Raw genomic sequence first — 17,554 nt, 5'->3', positions numbered from 1 at the left:
GGGGTGTGCGTAATTATTCAGCCCCCTGAGTCAATACTTTGTAGAACCACCTTTTGCTGCAATTACAGCTGCCGGTCTTTTAGGGTATGTCTCTACCAGCTTTGCACATCTAGAGACTGAAATCCTTGCCCATTCTTCTTTGCAAAACAGCTCCAGCTCAGTCAGATTAGATGGACAGCGTTTGTGAACAGCAGTTTTCAGATCTTGCCACAGATTCTCGATTGGATTTAGACACCAGACAGGTCAGGGATAAAGTTATTGAGAAATTTAAAGCAGGCTTAGGCTACAAAAAGATTTTCCAAGCCTTGAACATCCCACGAAGCACTGTTCAAGCGATCATTCAGAAATGGAAGGAGTATGGCACAACTGTAAACCTACCAAGACAAGGCCGTCCACCTAAACTCACAGGCCGAACAAGGAGAGCGCTGATCAGAAATGCAGCCAAGAGGCCCATGGTGACTCTGGACAAGCTGCAGAGATCTACAGCTCAGGTGGGGGAATCTGTCCATAGGACAACTATTAGTCGTGCACTGCACAAAGTTGGCCTTTATGGAAGAGTGGCAAGAAGAAAGCCATTGTTAACAGAAAACCATAAGAAGTCCCGTTTGCAGTTTGCCACAAGCCATGTGGGGGACACAGCAAACATGTGGAAGAAGGTGCTCTGGTCAGATGAGACCAAAATGGAACTTTTTGGCCAAAATGCAAAACGCTATGTGTGGTGGAAACTAACACTGCACATCACTCTGAACACACCATCCCCACTGTCAAATATGGTGGTGGCAGCATCATGCTCTGGGGGTGCTTCTCTTCAGCAGGGACAGGGAAGCTGGTCAGAGTTGATGGGAAGATGGATGGAGCCAAATACAGGGCAATCTTGGAAGAAAACCTCTTGGAGTCTGCAAAAGACTTGAGACTGGGGCGGAGGTTCACCTTCCAGCAGGACAACGACCCTAAACATAAAGCCAGGGCAACAATGGAATGGTTTAAAACAAAACATATCCATGTGTTAGAATGGCCCAGTCAAAGTCCAGATCTAAATCCAATCGAGAATCTGTGGCAAGATCTGAAAACTGCTGTTCACAAACGCTGTCCATCTAATCTGACTGAGCTGGAGCTGTTTTGCAAAGAAGAATGGGCAAGGATTTCAGTCTCTAGATGTGCAAAGCTGGTAGAGACATACCCTAAAAGACTGGCAGCTGTAATTGCAGAAAAAGGTGGCTCTACAAAGTATTGACTCAGGGGGCTGAATAATTACGCACACCCCACTTTGCAGTTATTTATTTGTAAAAAATGTTTGGAATCATGTCTGATTTTCGTTCCACTTCTCACGTGTACACCACTTTGTATTGGTCTTTCACGTGGAATTCCAATAAAATTGATTCATGTTTGTGGCTGTAATGTGACAAAATGTGGAAAAGTTCAAGGGGGCCGAATACTTTTGCAAGCCACTGTATATTGTGTTCCCAGATAAATCTTTAACAGCACATATAGTTGTTTTTTCTTTATTTATTTTTAACTGGTTAGCTAGAAATCAACCGGATTTGTTACTGTGTTCAAAATTCTGCAAGCGAAGTCTTTGTACTAGGAATTGTGTTTTTTTTATTAATAATTTCATTTAATTCTAGTTTTGTTTTGCATATTTTGTGCATTATTTCTTGATCTTGGTCGGATGTGTAGGCTTCTTCTAAGGATTTGATGGTTTTTTTCTAATTCCTGAATATTTTTGTTTTCTTCTTTCTTTTTGTGTGATGAGAAAGAAATTATTTTACCTCTCATCACAGCTTTCCCTGCTTCCCATTGAACAGAAGCTGATGTTCCGGGAGTGTCATTATAGTCTAAATATGAAGTCCACTTTTTTAAAAATATTTATTAAAGTCTTCATCTTTGAGCAGCGATGTATTGAATCTCCAGTTTTTACTTGGTGTAGCGTTCTTCTTATGTATTAGTGTTAAAGATACAGGAGCATGATCGCTGATAGCTATAGGGTGAATCTCAGTGTCTGAAATATCACTCAGCAGTGAGCTGCTGACCAAAAAATAATCTAGACGAGAGTAGGAGTGATGAACATGTGAGAAGAAAGAATATTCCTTACTGTTGGGGTGAAGCGAGCGCCATGCATCGCAAAGGCCATAGTCGCTCATATACTGTTTGATTATATTTGTGGACTGCCAATTGCGCTGAGTTCCTGTTGTGTTGAGCCTATCCATTTCTTCATTTAGTCCCAGGTTGAGGTCGCCTCCAAGAATAAGTGTGCAATCAAGGTGTTCAGCGAGTGCACTAAAAAATCTGTGGAAGAATGAGGGTTCATCAACATTTGGACCATATATACTTACAATACATAGCTTTTTGTTAAGTATTGATAATTTAATAATTAGGAATCTACCCTCTGGATCTATAACTGTATCGAGTACTGTAAAATTAATATTTTTATGTATTAAAATTGCTACTCCCCTTTGTCTAGAATTATAACAGGCTGCAAACACATTAGGAAACTCAGGTGTTTTAAGTTCGTTTAAACCTGTGACAGGCCTGTAAGTCTCTTGTAATAAAACAACATCTGCCTGTAGTTTTTTAAGCTGGTTAAATATCTTTAACCTCTTTCCTCTGGTGCCAGCTCCATTTACATTCCATGTGACAAACCTTAGTGTGCCCATAATTGTGTGTGTATGGCTAATGATGTACGCTGGGTGTTTCGTTTAGATGGGTGAAGAGAATGTGGAAACACCACTTGGTTGTAAATAGAAAGAGAAAAAAAATGTGTGGTGAGAGGCTCCATAAGTCTGACTATGTGTGTGTATATTCACTACCCAGATAGCAAGGAAACATTGAAACAATGTTTAGTCAATATCAGGCGATGTCATTGAATCAACGTTGAGGTGTGACGTTGACCTAACGTCACTCTTGCACCCTTTTTTAATATTGAAACAACGTCAGGTTTTGATATTGAATCAATGTTGAAACCTGACATTGATTCGACGTTATATTTTCTAATACTGTTGACATTGAAACAATGTCAGATTCTAAAATTGAAACACTGTTAAACTATGATGTTGATTTTCCACCTCTTTTGCACAGTTGCTTTTTATTGGAAGAAACAAAAAAACAAAAAAGGTCAATAGACATGTATCTCCTTACTGTTACTCCGGGATGGGGATGGATGATGTGCGTCCTGCGCCACCCGTACGATCTGGAGCATATCTGAGCCATTTCTGGACTGCTTGAGCAAAGACCAACTCAGACATAGAGTTCGCCCCTACCTGCTGCGCCAGGCCATCTAGGACAAAAGTAGACACACACACAAAAAAAAAAAACAAAGACAAAAAAAGGGAATTAGAGCACATGAATAAGCTCTTGTTAATTGTCTTCAGCAGGGAGAAAGTATGTAAACTCCTAGGCTGATAAACATGAAAGTCACCAGGCGGAAATCAGCAAACTGCCGCATTTGATTCCCAAAGAGCTATAAGCTGAAAATGTGATATGTCTTAGCATGGTGTGCCGTGTATCCTTTAAAAAAAAGAAAACATGGGGTCCTCGGGCTGTACAAAGTGTACAACCCGAGGACAAAACAAGCTGAAGACCAAAGACTCCATCTCCAGATTAACCGGACATGAAAGTCTTGTTATTAAGAAAGACAAAGTAATATAGCAAAAACCGGACATAGGAAATGTGAAACGCACCCAGCACATCAATTGATCCCTTTATTGTTCACTTTAGGCTCATAAAACTACAATAAACGGTAAAACTTACCAAATATGCATCTGCACAGCGCTGTCTCTTTAAATGCCCTTTTTTGCTTTGTCTGGTCCTTGGTTTTTTTTTTCCCTGCCCAGTTGAGTACAGAGGCCAGCTCGTTTGTAATGGCATAAGCCATTACACGGCAGACTCGCACCTCCAGTGTGGTCCAGCAGCACCAATCAACGCAAAGCGTCTCACCTATAGACACATTTTAAGAGATGGAATTAGCATGTCTCATGTCTTAAATGTGTATGTAAGTGCTTGTGTGTTTACTTCATGCAATTGATGATAGAGACATGTCATTTAGTTTTCCCTAAAGCCTGATTTTCAAGTCATACAAAGAATAAACCAAAGTATTTGCAGTACAATGTATTTCTATTCCCTTTTGTTGGATATTCATTTGTTAGTTCTTGTAACTGCTTAAAGTGTTTACTAGTTTTTGCCTGTCACATATATTTGTTATACCATGTAAACTGTGAAATTCCAAGATTTTCAAACTTGCCTTGTAATAGTGGCCTCACAGCGTCTCTGGAATCTACAGGAAAAAAATAAGATGACATTCAGGAGTATAAATTGGTGTTTTGAAGATAAGAGTACAATGACATTGTGATGCAGCTTTAAAGCTTTTTTAAAAGCATACCATCTATAGGGAAGACATCGACATCAGACTCTGCATGCTGGGGAGATCGCAAAGCTGTGTCGGTTTGTGCCGGAGTGGCGAAAGGTGCCGGAAGCTGGGTGGGGCATTATGATGGTTGCTATCAGTGGGCCGGGGGACAGACTGCGGAGTGATGAGGGCTGTTTAGAAAAAGATCATTTTTAAGTATTTAAGAATACAGACAACTTGTCAAAAAAGTTTCCTTGTGTCAGACACAGATGTACACAGACACTAGACATTATTTTATTACCTTGTATTTTCACTCGAGGGGCCTGGGGAAACCGTTTTTTTGTAGGCTGCTCATCCTCGGAGTCCGTATATGTGCACAGGGGATTTGGTCTAAAGAAAAGAAATTAAAAACGGTCTTAAGTAATTGTAAATGTGCTTTTGGCATATTTTTTCCTAAAGTTACAGTTTGATTTCTAACAACACACACAGGAAACAGAGACGTGCAAGAAGGTACAGTATACAAGGAATTTTTGAAGTGCACAAGTGTACACGGCTTTGCATTTTTAAAAAGTTTACAAACTTCCACTTTTTGGACTATATTATGTGGTGATATTGCAGTGTGCAAGCACCACAGATATGTATAAAATACAAGATCATAAATTCTTAACAATCAAAGATATGTTTGTGAATAAAAAAGTTTTACTTGTGCTTTCTTTTAAGACTGGTCTGGGTTTCTTCTTCGGACTGAAGGTCAGACGTATCACAGCGTTCACGTGGATATCTCTGAAGACTGCGTTCTGCTTCGTAAAATGTGCCTGGAAATACACACACAATGTACGGCCAGACATACATTACGCGTGGACAAAAGGTGCAAACGCATCAGCGTTTTCAAAAATACGCTGGTACGTGTGGACGTAGCCTTATTCATTATTCAAGGCACAAACGGAAAGTCATGTACGCGTGCAACGTAAAGTTAGGTGAGCGTGCAACGTACAGTCACGTGGGCATGCCGCGTGAGCATTCAAACTGAGTCTAAAGTTTTCGTGTGCGAATTGAAGCGGGTGCTCTCCAATCATCAAAAGTAACAAAGTCATTGAACACATTTATACAGTTACCTTTACATTTACCAATCATACATCACAGATTTACAATTTTTTGTAGTACTATGCTAAAAGCAACTACAGAGCGTCTGGGTCAATGGTCGCCGAGGCGACGGCAAGGCTAACAAAGGAACCCTCGAAGCGTTAGGGAATATAACGGAAAAGTATGAAACGAAAATGTTTTCTTTGTTGATAGAATTTGTTCGCAGTGCAATTTATTTGTTGCCGGACTGTAAGATGAAAGTAGGCACAATTTCGGGCTCCCACATTTTGTCCGAAACTGTACATTAACAAGTTTTTTTACTGTTATTCAAATGCGACCGTGGAAATAACGAATAGAAGAAAATTAATTCATTCTTACCTTATACTAATCGTGGTGCAGGCCAGTGCAGTGCATGAACTGATGCCTTCTCCGGTCAATTCCGCTGAGAGTAAATGTAATGTCCCGCTGTACTGTACAAGACAATGGTTACCTGGAGGGATGTACCACTGTGAGAGGGGTGCTGCAGAATAGTCCAAGTGATCGCTGCTTTAATTTCCCGGTCAACTATACATAAATTGCACGTCGACACGATTTTTTAAAGCTGGTGAACTAGACCAAAGTCATTGATAACAAAAGAACAATAAATCTACTTTCTCCGGTACTTTATACCCGCTCAGTTGCAATGCAATTTAACGCTCAACTACAAATCGATGGCTTTTTGATGGTGACCGGCGCCGAATGATGGTCAACTATAAATAGACGTTTTCTCGACATTGTTGTTGTCACCTGGTCAACTACAAATAGATCAAATATCAATGACAAAAAAACAACGGTAAATCAACATCATTACAACGTCCCTATAGTAAGACCGTCGGTTTACCACAGTATTTCAATGTTGTTACAACATTGGCATTTCAACCCTGACCATAACGACGGATCGGATGAAAAATCAACATCAATTCAATGTCGTCTTCCTATATGGGTAATATGAACAAGCGTGGCTTGCGTGTGTGTCCTATAAGTCTGTGTGCGCTGTGAGGCTGTTGTAAATGTGCTGCCGTTGAGCGCATGTGTTTGCGTGATCGTGGTGTGTGAATATGCAGAAATAGAGGGTGTTGCTTGTAGGTGAGTGGGGAAGTAGGTGATCACCGCAGTGAAAGAAAAGAGAAAGAAAGAAACCACGAGAACGGTGAGCGACAACAAAAAAAAAAGAAAAGAAACGGAAACATTCCAATTAAAGCAAAGACGGAGGGTGACGGTGTTATATAAACATCTGCGTCTGCTGGTGGAGCCTTGGCTGGACCCCCTGCAGTTTGCTTATCAACCTCGTATCGGCGTGGAGGATGCCATCATCTACCTGCTGGACCAGGCTTATTCTCATCTGAACATTGTTGGGAGCACTGTGAGGGTCATGTTCTTTGACTTCTCTAGTGCTTTTAACACGATCAGACCATCACTGCTGGGGAATAAGCTCACGGAAATGCAGGTGGACGCCCCACTGGTAGGTTGGATTACGGACTATTTAACAAGTCGACCACAGCATGTCCGACTGAAGAGCTGCCGCTCAGATGACATCCTGAGCAGCACAGGGGCGCCGCAGGGGACTGTCCTATCACCCTTCCTCTTCACCCTCTACACATCTGACTTCAGGTACAAGTCTCAGTCATGTCATCTGCAGAAATTCTCAGATGACTCTGCCATCGTGGGCTGTATCAGGGATGGACAGGAGGAGGAGTACAGGAGTGTGGTGGACAGCTTTGTCGAGTGGTGTGAGCTAAACCACCTACAACTTAACATCACAAAGACAAAGGAACTGATTATGGACTTTAGGAAGCAGGCTCCTCCTCCTACCCCTGTCACCATCAGAGGGGCTGATGCGGAGATCGTTGAGGACTACCGGTACCTGGGGGTACACTTGGACTGTAAATTGGACTGGACCAAGAACACCAATGCTATCTTCAAAAAAGGGCAGAGTCGGCTTTTCCTACTGAGGCGACTCAGGTCCTTCAATGTTGGTAGGAAAATGCTGACCATGTTCTATCACTCGGTGTTGGAGAGCGTCGTGTTCTTTGCAGCTGTGTGCTGGGGAAGTGGGGTGAAGACAGCTGATGCCAACAGGCTGAACAAACTGATTAGAAAGGCTGGTTCTGTCCTGGGTGTCAGACTTGAGAACCTGGAGGAGGTGTCTGAGAGGAGAATGCTTTCTATCATGGACAACCCCTCCCACCCCATGCACGGCCCCATGATGGACCATCGGAGCAAACGTAGCAAAAGACTCATTGCCCCGAAATGCAGAACTGACCGCCACAGGAAATCCTTTGTGCCGGTGGCAATAAGACTGTTTAATTCTTCCTCACTCTGTAGGTGATTCTCCTGAGACGATTACCTATGTTATTCTGTTCCCTCCCAGACCGTGCAATATTACCCAAGAGTACTTATTGAATATTTGTTTTCATCCCCCCATCATACGCTGCTACTCCCTTTATTCTATTGCACAATACTTTGTCACTTTCTAGAATCGCCTGCACTGATAGTTAAGTTATTTATTCACCAGGATATAGTTATGTATATTACTTCGTTAGAGTTATCCGATACTATGTCTTGCACTATCCTACTGTATATTACTGTACACTATTCTTATTGTATATATTGTATATCTTATATCTTATTCATCTGTTCCTCTGTCTCTCCTGCTGCTTTGAGCATGTACATGACAAAAGAATTTCCCTCGGGATAAATAAAGTTGTTCTTATTCTTACTCTTATTCTATATCTGCTATGACATCATACTGATATTACTAGGTTAAACACATGTTAAAGGAGAGAGTGTGAGTGAATAAGAAAAGAGTGTAGCGGGTTATCTGGAGTGCAGTCAATATAACCACGGAGTGGTGCCGGGGTCGCAGTAGAGCTGTCCGTCCACGTAGAGCCGGTCCACGGCGATGACAGCGCGGGAGCCTCTCTGGATGAAGCTACGTCGAACTGGGAACAGGACCTTGCGTCGTTCCAGGATCTCTTTGGGGAACTGGTCGTTCACGCTGAAGTCCGTTCCTTTCAGCTCCCTGCCGCGACTCTTCACCTGTTCCTTCTGTTTGAATTGGCCGAATTTGGCCACAATTGGACGTGGTCTCCTGGTCGGCGACCTCACGGCCCCCAAGCGATGCACTCTTTCGAAGACGATGTTCTTTACGGTGTCCTCCGGCAGCTTCAGGTGCGTTTTAATGAAGCTTTTCACCGTTGCTTACGCGTCCTCTCCGGCAGATTCTGGAATACCAGAAAACACAAGGTTGTCTCGCCTGCTACGGGCTTGTAGATCGATAACGGACTCTTTTATTTTCTGTGTTTAGCTGGGTCACATTATCGGTTAGAGATTTGACCGACTCCCGTAGCGTGGCATTTTCAGCGGCAAGCGTTTCCACCTGCTGCTGGCTGAACTCCAGGGATTCTCTCAGAGATTTAAATTCCCGGTGTAGAATCTCCACCAGGGACAGCCTCGCATCGAAACTGGACAATCGCTTGTCGATTGATTCCAAGATATCTGCAGTGTCTTTGCCAGCAGGCGATGTTGTGCCGGGGGAGTCTGCCGGGCGACATCTCTTCGATGACGGTGTCTCAATTTTGGCCGGGGAAGATGCACTCTGAGCCTTCTTCATTACTAAATCTTGGAAGCACCGGTCTATGTAATCTTGGAGAGCGTCTAAACTCTCCCCATTGTCCTCCAGGGTGTTAGAGATGATAGGACAGATGTTGTTAGTTATATGACAAATTAGTATATTTGGTATACTTGAAGCTTAAATAAACTTTGTTAAATTCTATGCTACCATTCGCTTTTTTTTCCGCCAAATCTCCGGCGTCTGACGTCACCTACAACATGGGTCGCTTACCTTTTCCCGTCACTTCCATCACTTACCTTCCGTCACTTCTCACTTCCCTCCCGCGTGCTGTCCTAATTGTTCTCCGAGGACTCTTTAGCTTGTGCAGATTGCCCCTCAGATAAGAACATGAAGACTGGAGCTGAAATGTGCATTCCTGTTTCCTGTAATGGGGACGTGATCACCCCTCGCCCACCACGTCTTTACTTTGAGTCTATCAGAGGCCCAGTTCTTTCCAATCAGCATGTGATCTCTCTCAGGTTGCACAAAGGCTTTCTCACTTCTATTATAAAAACCACCAGTCAGCCAATTATGCCGCGCCTCTGCTCGGCCGTCTCCCCGGACTTCCCTCATTTCCTCCTTCAGACGGCGAGCGGCGGGACACAGCGCTGCCTTCCTTCAGGGCCCGCTAGTTTTAGAGCAACCTACTTACCAATGTCAGGCGGTCTCATATTTAGGTGAAGACACGACCAATTTATTTTGTGCACATTACAGTCTGCCTCAGCTCCCTCTTTACCTGCTGTCTGATTTCCTGCTGCTGGTCATTTGTTTTCCTCTCTGAAAGCGACTCTGCTGCTATTTGTGGCACAAACCAGCTCCGCCTCAGATCCGTCAGGAGCTTTTAGTTTCAGCCCAGCTGAGCAAATAAAACCAAATTATTTCCATCATCGATTAGGCTTCCAATTATTTCTTTGAACTGTTTTGCGTATGAAACGACGGTAATCAGTGAGAAATCAAACCGTCTTTGATGAACACTTCAAAACTCCAGGATGCTCAGTCATGAGGAGAGAGCTCTGAATATGAGAACCCAGGAGGGGCAAAACACTGTGTGATTATGGAAACACAAGCAGATTCATTTTGGGTTTATTAACTAAGTTTTACTTTTTTGTTTTGCTAGTTGTGTGTTCATAACCAAACGTGGCTTGAGTAATTCATACCCCGGGGGAGGAGTCCTGACTATCTCCTGTTTAGCTTTGTTCTTGTACTTGGTGAAGTACAGCACCAGGCTGCTGCTGCTGAGTATCTCCCTGTAGCACCGCAGAGATTTTACTTAAAGTGCCTCGAGCTGACACTGTAGGGTCACATTAAGAGGGTTAATTCAGCAGTTTGTGTTGGAACTAATGACACAGAGTTACTAAGTGGAGCTGTGAGTGTAATCTGCTAACAGCGCACATGAAGAATGAGTGACTGATCAAACAACATCCACACGAAACTCAAGTTTCAGGTGTGTTATCCAAAATCAAGCCAAGGCAAATCAAACCCGTGAGAGGCAGCTGACAGCTGATATAAGGTGAAGTTGATGGGGGCTGTGTGGAGGTCAGGGTGGCCCCTCCCAGGATAACACTGTCATCTCTGAAGCCTTAAATATGAAATTATTGCTAGGAAATTCAAATATTTTAAAATTTGAGTGTTTATTGAACCTTCTGGAAAATGTAAAAAAGAAATTAAATATCAGGAGTTTTAATTTGTGTCATATTTGCTACAGCTGCCATTTTTGTGTAATTTATATAATTTATCTTATAAAGGATGTATTGTGCATTTTGTTTAGGTTTTCCAGAGTAAAATAAATCACACAGGTGATGTAGAGGTCTCAGAAACTCATGCATCAAATGTGATCCACTTGACTTTACACGGTAAAACAAATCAGTCGTATCAACCTGAAATCAGCTGACCAGTATGGTGGGTAGATGAAGAATATAAAACAGTATACGCTGTTTTGTATTCTGACTGCATGTATTAATACATGTGTGCGGCATGCTTGCTCTGGGGAGTTTCTGCATGCTGTGGGAGGCTGCAGGTATTTATTAAAGTCAAAGGAAAAAATTTGACTCACAGCCAAAGTTTCTGCAAAATCCAGAAATACATCCAGTAATTCACTTTCATTTTTCATTTACCAAATCACAAAAGTAATGCGTGACAGACAGACACACTGAAAAATCTGATGCTGGTGAAAAATAGATGAAACCCAGATTGTGATGTTGCAGAGCCCTTTGTGCACACTGAGTGAAGCCACACAGAGACTTTACACTGTGCCTTGATTTGAGTAATTTTGAGTAACTCTTCCTCTCCTTCCTTGAGCACTCCATTTTGCTCAAGTCCATGAGCTCCCCAAATGAATTAAAGCTCCCTGCAGAAACTAGCACAGCCACATCAGGCACCAAACCATGCGCACTTTGTTTGGGTCTAATGGAGGAGGCTGTCATGTTGGCACAAACCAATGGTGAGAATAAAGAGCCGGAGTTGATGGCAGTCTCTGATCATCGGATGGTTCACACTAATGGAAAGTCTGGAATGGGCTTCATTTAAATGAGGAACCGCACCATTAGGGATGCAGTCCAGTCTCTGACTTCTAATGACGTATCTGCAAACCTGGGACTTTGCTGCTGGATGAGTAAATGTTAGAGAAGCTGTGAACATGGTGAACATTATGAGCTTCAGCAGGTTTTCTCAGCTTCTAAGTCTGCGTCAGTTCAATGTGGTGTGGCGTAGCGGTTTGGGGGGGTCATCCAATAAAAGACTTCTGAATGACGGGAATAAATGCGAGCCATTCTTCATTTCATCACTGAAAAACATGAAGTGGCATTAATGATGTGACTCATGCGGCTTCGTGTGAATAATTAAATGTTCAGCTCTTCCTGCATGGCTTCACGTTCAGTGCTCAGTTTCAGGATTTTATTTTTCTTACTCGTAGAAATGTGCTGTCTCCCAGCTCGGCTCGAGCGGCTGACCTCCCCTCGCCGTGCTCGTCACGCTTCAGTTCAGCTCATTGAGCAGCAGCGCCCGTGAACGAGCTGTTTGCACATATGCGCTGTTGTTCCTGCTCTTTGTTCCACAGACCGAGGCCGCCAGGCAATAAATGAAAGACACTCTGTCCCTCTGACACTCTGAGCATCTTTGTAAATGGAAATGTAGCTGAAATTAAAGAATGTGAGCTCAGACCCCCAAATGAAGCTCGACAGGCAGAAATGAATGAATCTTTGGATCAATCGTGGCCCACACCTGCACACCTACAGGTTTCTACTGGTCACATTTGGCTCTGACTCAGTGAGTCTGGATGCTGCAGGTACTGACCACTTTTCAGGATTTTTCTGACATTTGGGCCACATCTGGTCCATATGTGCTGTAACTCCTGGCTCACATCTGGCCTGCACAGCTTTAGCCAGTGCAGTGCCTGAGAAATACAGTTCCAGCTGTTACTTGGGTAGATGTCTGTTAGCTGGCTTTTAACCAGATTCCACAAATCTTCAATAGGTTTGAGGTCTGAGCTTTGGGAAGGCTATTCCAGAAGCTCATGTTATCCTGCTTTATCCAAAACCAGTTCTCTGACCTTGGAATCTGCCCGTGATCAGCAGGTTTACACTGCAGCATATCTGAAGCAGATAAACTGGAAGCTCTTTAAGTCTTACAGTTAAAATGCTCCTTTATAAAAGTGAGATAGGTGTGTGTTTGTGTGTGTGTATGATGTTGTTGTTTTGGAGGCTGTGAAATAAAACTAACATGATTTCAATTTTCTGTGTTCAGCACAATAAACTGAACTTACTCATGACAGAGCATGAATTTAATCGTACCACTCTGTTAGTGTGTGTGTGTATGTGTGTGCGTGTGTGTTTACTGTGGAGTGTGTTGTTTAAAACACAGCTCGATGATAATCACTGTGAAATTAAACTCCAAGCTGTGTTAAAGACTTCTGACGTGGTGTCTGTGCTGCTGAGCAGCCTGTGAGGACAGCTGCAGATATCGGTGTGATCTGAGCTGGGTGACGCCGCCGCGGGGCCAGATTACCAGCCCGCTGTGCCCGGTGTCCTATTAAGCGCTCAGTGTGCCTCAAATAAAGCATGTGTCCTGTTGAAGGCTGCTGCTGGGAAATAAAAGTGCAGTAACATGACGCTGCTGCTCCGGAAATAGCCCAGAAACAGAGCTATGATGCGGCGTGCTGCCCGAGGACGGAGAGGGGAGGGAGGAGAAGAGCGTAAAGCCCCACACAGCAGTGGGTTTTGGTGCAGACCCCCCTCAGTAAATATAAGTTGTTGTGTTGTACCTCAGAGGCGCTGCGTCAAAGAGTCGTTTACCAGGAAAGCGGACGTAAGAGGCATTAAAGGTCTGCGGGAAACGTGAGTGCCCCACAGCAGATTTTAATGTTAGCGTTCTGCTCGGCAGAAAACATCCCGCGGCTTCAGTAACAGGAAGTTCAGGCACAGGAAGTTCAGTGGTCTCCTGTCTGGAGCGGCTGGTCAAAGGTCACATCTGCTCCTCCCTCCCTGACACACTGGACCCTCTTCAGTTTGCCTATCGGACGAACAGAGCCACAGAGGATGCCATCGCCCTGGCAACGCACACCACCCTCACTCACCTGGAGAAAGGGAATACATATGCAAGGATGCTCTTCATCGACTACAGCTCGGCATTTAACACCATCATCCCCTCAAAACTTGCCACGAAGCTCGTCGACCTTGGGCTGGGAACACCAATCTGCAGATGGATTCTAAACTTCCTCACAAACAGGCCCCAGGTGGTGAGAGTTGGTAAGCACACCTCCTCATCACTCATCCTAAACACAGGTACGCCACAGGGTTGTGTGCTTAGCCCCCTCCTTTATTCCCTGTTCACACACGACTGTGTTGCTAAACACAAGTCCAACATCATCATCAAGTTTGCGGATGACACAACCATCATAGGCCTCATCACAGACAACGATGAGACGGCCTACAGAGAGGAGGTGATGGCACTGTACGAGTGGTGTCTGGAAAATAACCTGACTCTCAACATCAGCAAAACTAGAGAAATGATAGTGGACTACCGGAAGCGACCAGTCAGTGAACACCAGCCCATCAACATCAATGGTGTCAAGGTCGAAAGGGTCAGCAGCTTCAAATTCCTTGGAGTCAACATCACCGAGGACTTCTCCTGGACCCTTCACACAGACACTGCTATCAGGAAAGCTCGCCAGCGGCTTTATTTCCTGAGGTGGCTGAGGAAGTTTGGCATGAACGCCAACATCACCTCAAACTTCTACAGGTGTGCAATCGAGAGCTTGCTGACGAGCTACATTACAGTTTGGTACGGAAGCTGCTCTGCCAGCAGCCGTAAATCACTACAGAGGGTGGTGAAGGCAGCAGAGCACATCACTGGCATGAGGCTTCCTGCCATTCAGGACATTTATCTTCAGCGATGCCTCCGTAAAGCACACAGCATCATCAAGGACCACAGCCACCCAGCACATCAGCTGTTCTCCTTGTTACCATCTGGCAGACGTTACAGGAGTCTGTCTGCTCGGACTACAAGACTTAAAAACAGTTTTTACCATCAAGCCATACGACACCTCAACCACAACACTTAAACACACACAACACAGTCCACAGGACGCACTCAGAAGCTACCTGCAGCTTCACAAGTACTCTGTTTAATCTGCACTGGTTACTCCACTTTATTGATATTTATATTTAAAAAGTGCAATACTGTAATAATTTACTACTACTAAAAAACTTTGTACTGTTCAGTTTGTACTGCTGCTCATTCCTGTGCAATATACCATCTGCCCCCCCCCCCTGTCATATTCCTTTTCAAGATTTCCTTTATTTAATCACTAGTGTACATATATTTATATATACATATATATTTAGTCATCTTTTGTCTTTTACTACGTCTCTCTAATATTTTGCTCTTACTATTTTTGTATTTATTTTTATTTTATTTTATTTTGTTTTTTCTTCTACTGTACCATGCTGTTGAGTGACTGTCTTCTGCTGGTCAAACACATTTCATTGCAATGTTGACCCTGTGCTAACTTGCATATGACAAATAAAACTGAAACTGAAACTGAACTGAACACATACACGTGAGCCCGAGCAGGATAAGGCGGGGCCAAGCATCAACCGCGGAGGCTGAGAAATGAAGCCGAAACCAGCAGAGCCTCAAAGATAACAGAGCAGAGATGTAACAACACGTTCTGCAGGCTCTCTGCTGAGGTTAGCATGCCTGTCCACCCTCATTATAACACTTCATCACTGAAGAGGCGACAATAACCACCGTGACCTCCAATCTGCCCTCAGTACACACTTTCTGTTGTGTGGCTTGGATGAAACTAACAGTAGAGAGCTGCTGAGGTTTGCTTTAGCCTAGCCAGACCTCCACTTCCACCAGTTCCACAGTGTCATCATGCAGTGCAGATGTAGCCAGGATCCACTCTGAATCAATGTCTGATCATCAGTGGAGCGGCTCACACACTAATGACGGGGTCGAAGGTGTGATCATCAGCTCTACGTGTCCAAGGACGCAAAGCCCTGAATTACTGCTATCAGTGTGTGTGGATGGAGGACTGGATCAGAGAGGCAGATCTCTGATAAACAAAGAACCAGAATGACAGAGTTATCATCGGGCTCCACATGTGTGTCACTTCAGGTTCAGTCTCCACCTCTTCATCTCACTGTGCAAAGACATGCTGATGTGATCTAAGGTGTGTGTTTTCTGTGTATAATTCTGGCTCCTGATTGGCCAGTGGATTTATTATAATCCCCGACTGCCAGCAGAGTCGCCCAGGTGGATCTGACCGGTGGGTTTAACAAGCTGACCGTGAACCGTAACCTCAGTCTCCTAAATCCACCGAGGGATTACAGATGCATCTTCACTTCCTGTCTTCTCTCCACTATAAAAGCATCAGTTTCTCAGGATTATTGAACCACCAAGTGCGAATGAGGCAGCGGCTCATCTTCCTGCTGCAGAGGTGAAAAGCTCCTGTTTGTGTGCAGAATGTGGTAGATATCATCATTATTACAAAATAAATGCTTAATTTGGAGCTCGTGTCTGTCCTGCTGCTAATGGTCTGTCAAAACATTAAGAACAGGTGTCATTTTGATGTGAGTTTTATTTCTCAGTCTGACGTGGCCCTGACAAATTCATTACTCTATATTTAATCATGAGTATTCATTCTATTAGTAATTTTAGTTTATTTAGTAGGAACTGAATATTAGGCTGAGTACTCATATTCAGACATTATAGCTATAAGGCAGTTTCAGTCTCAGTGTAGTCCACCGTCCATGAGCCTCTGATGGAGTTTTTGCTTTATTAACAAGCAGATCTCATGTTTCTGTTTATTTCCAATTAATTTCTAACTTGAGGATGTCAACCTGTCTGTCCTTTGAATTTTTGTGGTTTAGTAACGATGCAGATGGATAAATACTCACGAGTAGCATGTTTGTAAAAGATCCCAGGTTACTCCAGGTACTACAAAGAGTAGCTCAGTCACGATCCACACAGCGTCATGGGCACAGGCTAAAGAGTTAGAAGTCTCCAGCATCAAACAGGTGGATTTCATTGGCTGACGTGAGAGATCACAGCACCCGGTGTGTGAGGCTTCATCCATCAGAAACTGAACAATAAACAAGAATTTTCAGACATAGTTTTGAGATATTTGCAGACAGACACAACAAACAGTCAGTTCTTCTTCATCGTGTCAGTGATTGGCTGTTGGTTCGGTCTGGATCACATTCACTGAGGTTTTTATTCAGATGACACAATAATTATAGAAGCGCTGAAAAATGAAGCCAAAACCCGCAGTTCCTCTGATGACCACCAGAGGCTCCAGGAGTGAGTCAGTCTCAATGACTGTAGAAAACATGGATGACACGACAGCACTTCCTCCCATTGTACAAAAATGAAGCCAAAATATCCTGCTTATGGAGGCTGCCATCTTGCACTTTTGGAGCCAGAGTCTGCGCAGTAGTGACTTGAGGTGGAGCGACCGTGTCCCGCTCCCGCCCACACACCCGCTGGACATGACCGCAAACGCGTCCCCCTACACTTTTTACGTAGCCCAGCTGCTCCAGTTTATCTGCTAATGGAGTTACCACGACTCGTTCAATTAAGGTAAATACAACCACGTCAGTATTATGAAAAAGACACACAGCTTATCATCTTATAGTTCTAAAATCACTCTGTTGTTAATTTGTTTGCTAGATTAGCCGCTAGCATACGCACTGTGTTGGGGGCTTGTTGCTAGCTAGTTAGTGATGCTACACACCTGTTACTCTAATAGTCTGTATTTTTGAAAGATTCAGCACTTCTTAGTTTTTGTTATCCATTTTTAGACAGCGATGAGATCAGCTGCACACTCCACAGAGGTCCAGAGTTACTGTTAATATCAAAAATGTAATGCTGTCCTTTGAGATTTTAACATAAGACTGTGAGTTTAATGCATGTAAACCTGTTTAAATCTTCAGAGCACTCTACAGCCTGGTAACATGGAAACTTTAGAAATAGCA

Source organism: Pelmatolapia mariae, linkage group LG7, assembly GCF_036321145.2.
Source record: "Pelmatolapia mariae isolate MD_Pm_ZW linkage group LG7, Pm_UMD_F_2, whole genome shotgun sequence".
NCBI lineage: Eukaryota > Metazoa > Chordata > Actinopteri > Cichliformes > Cichlidae > Pelmatolapia > Pelmatolapia mariae.
Note: the sequence above shows the minus strand (reverse complement) of the source record.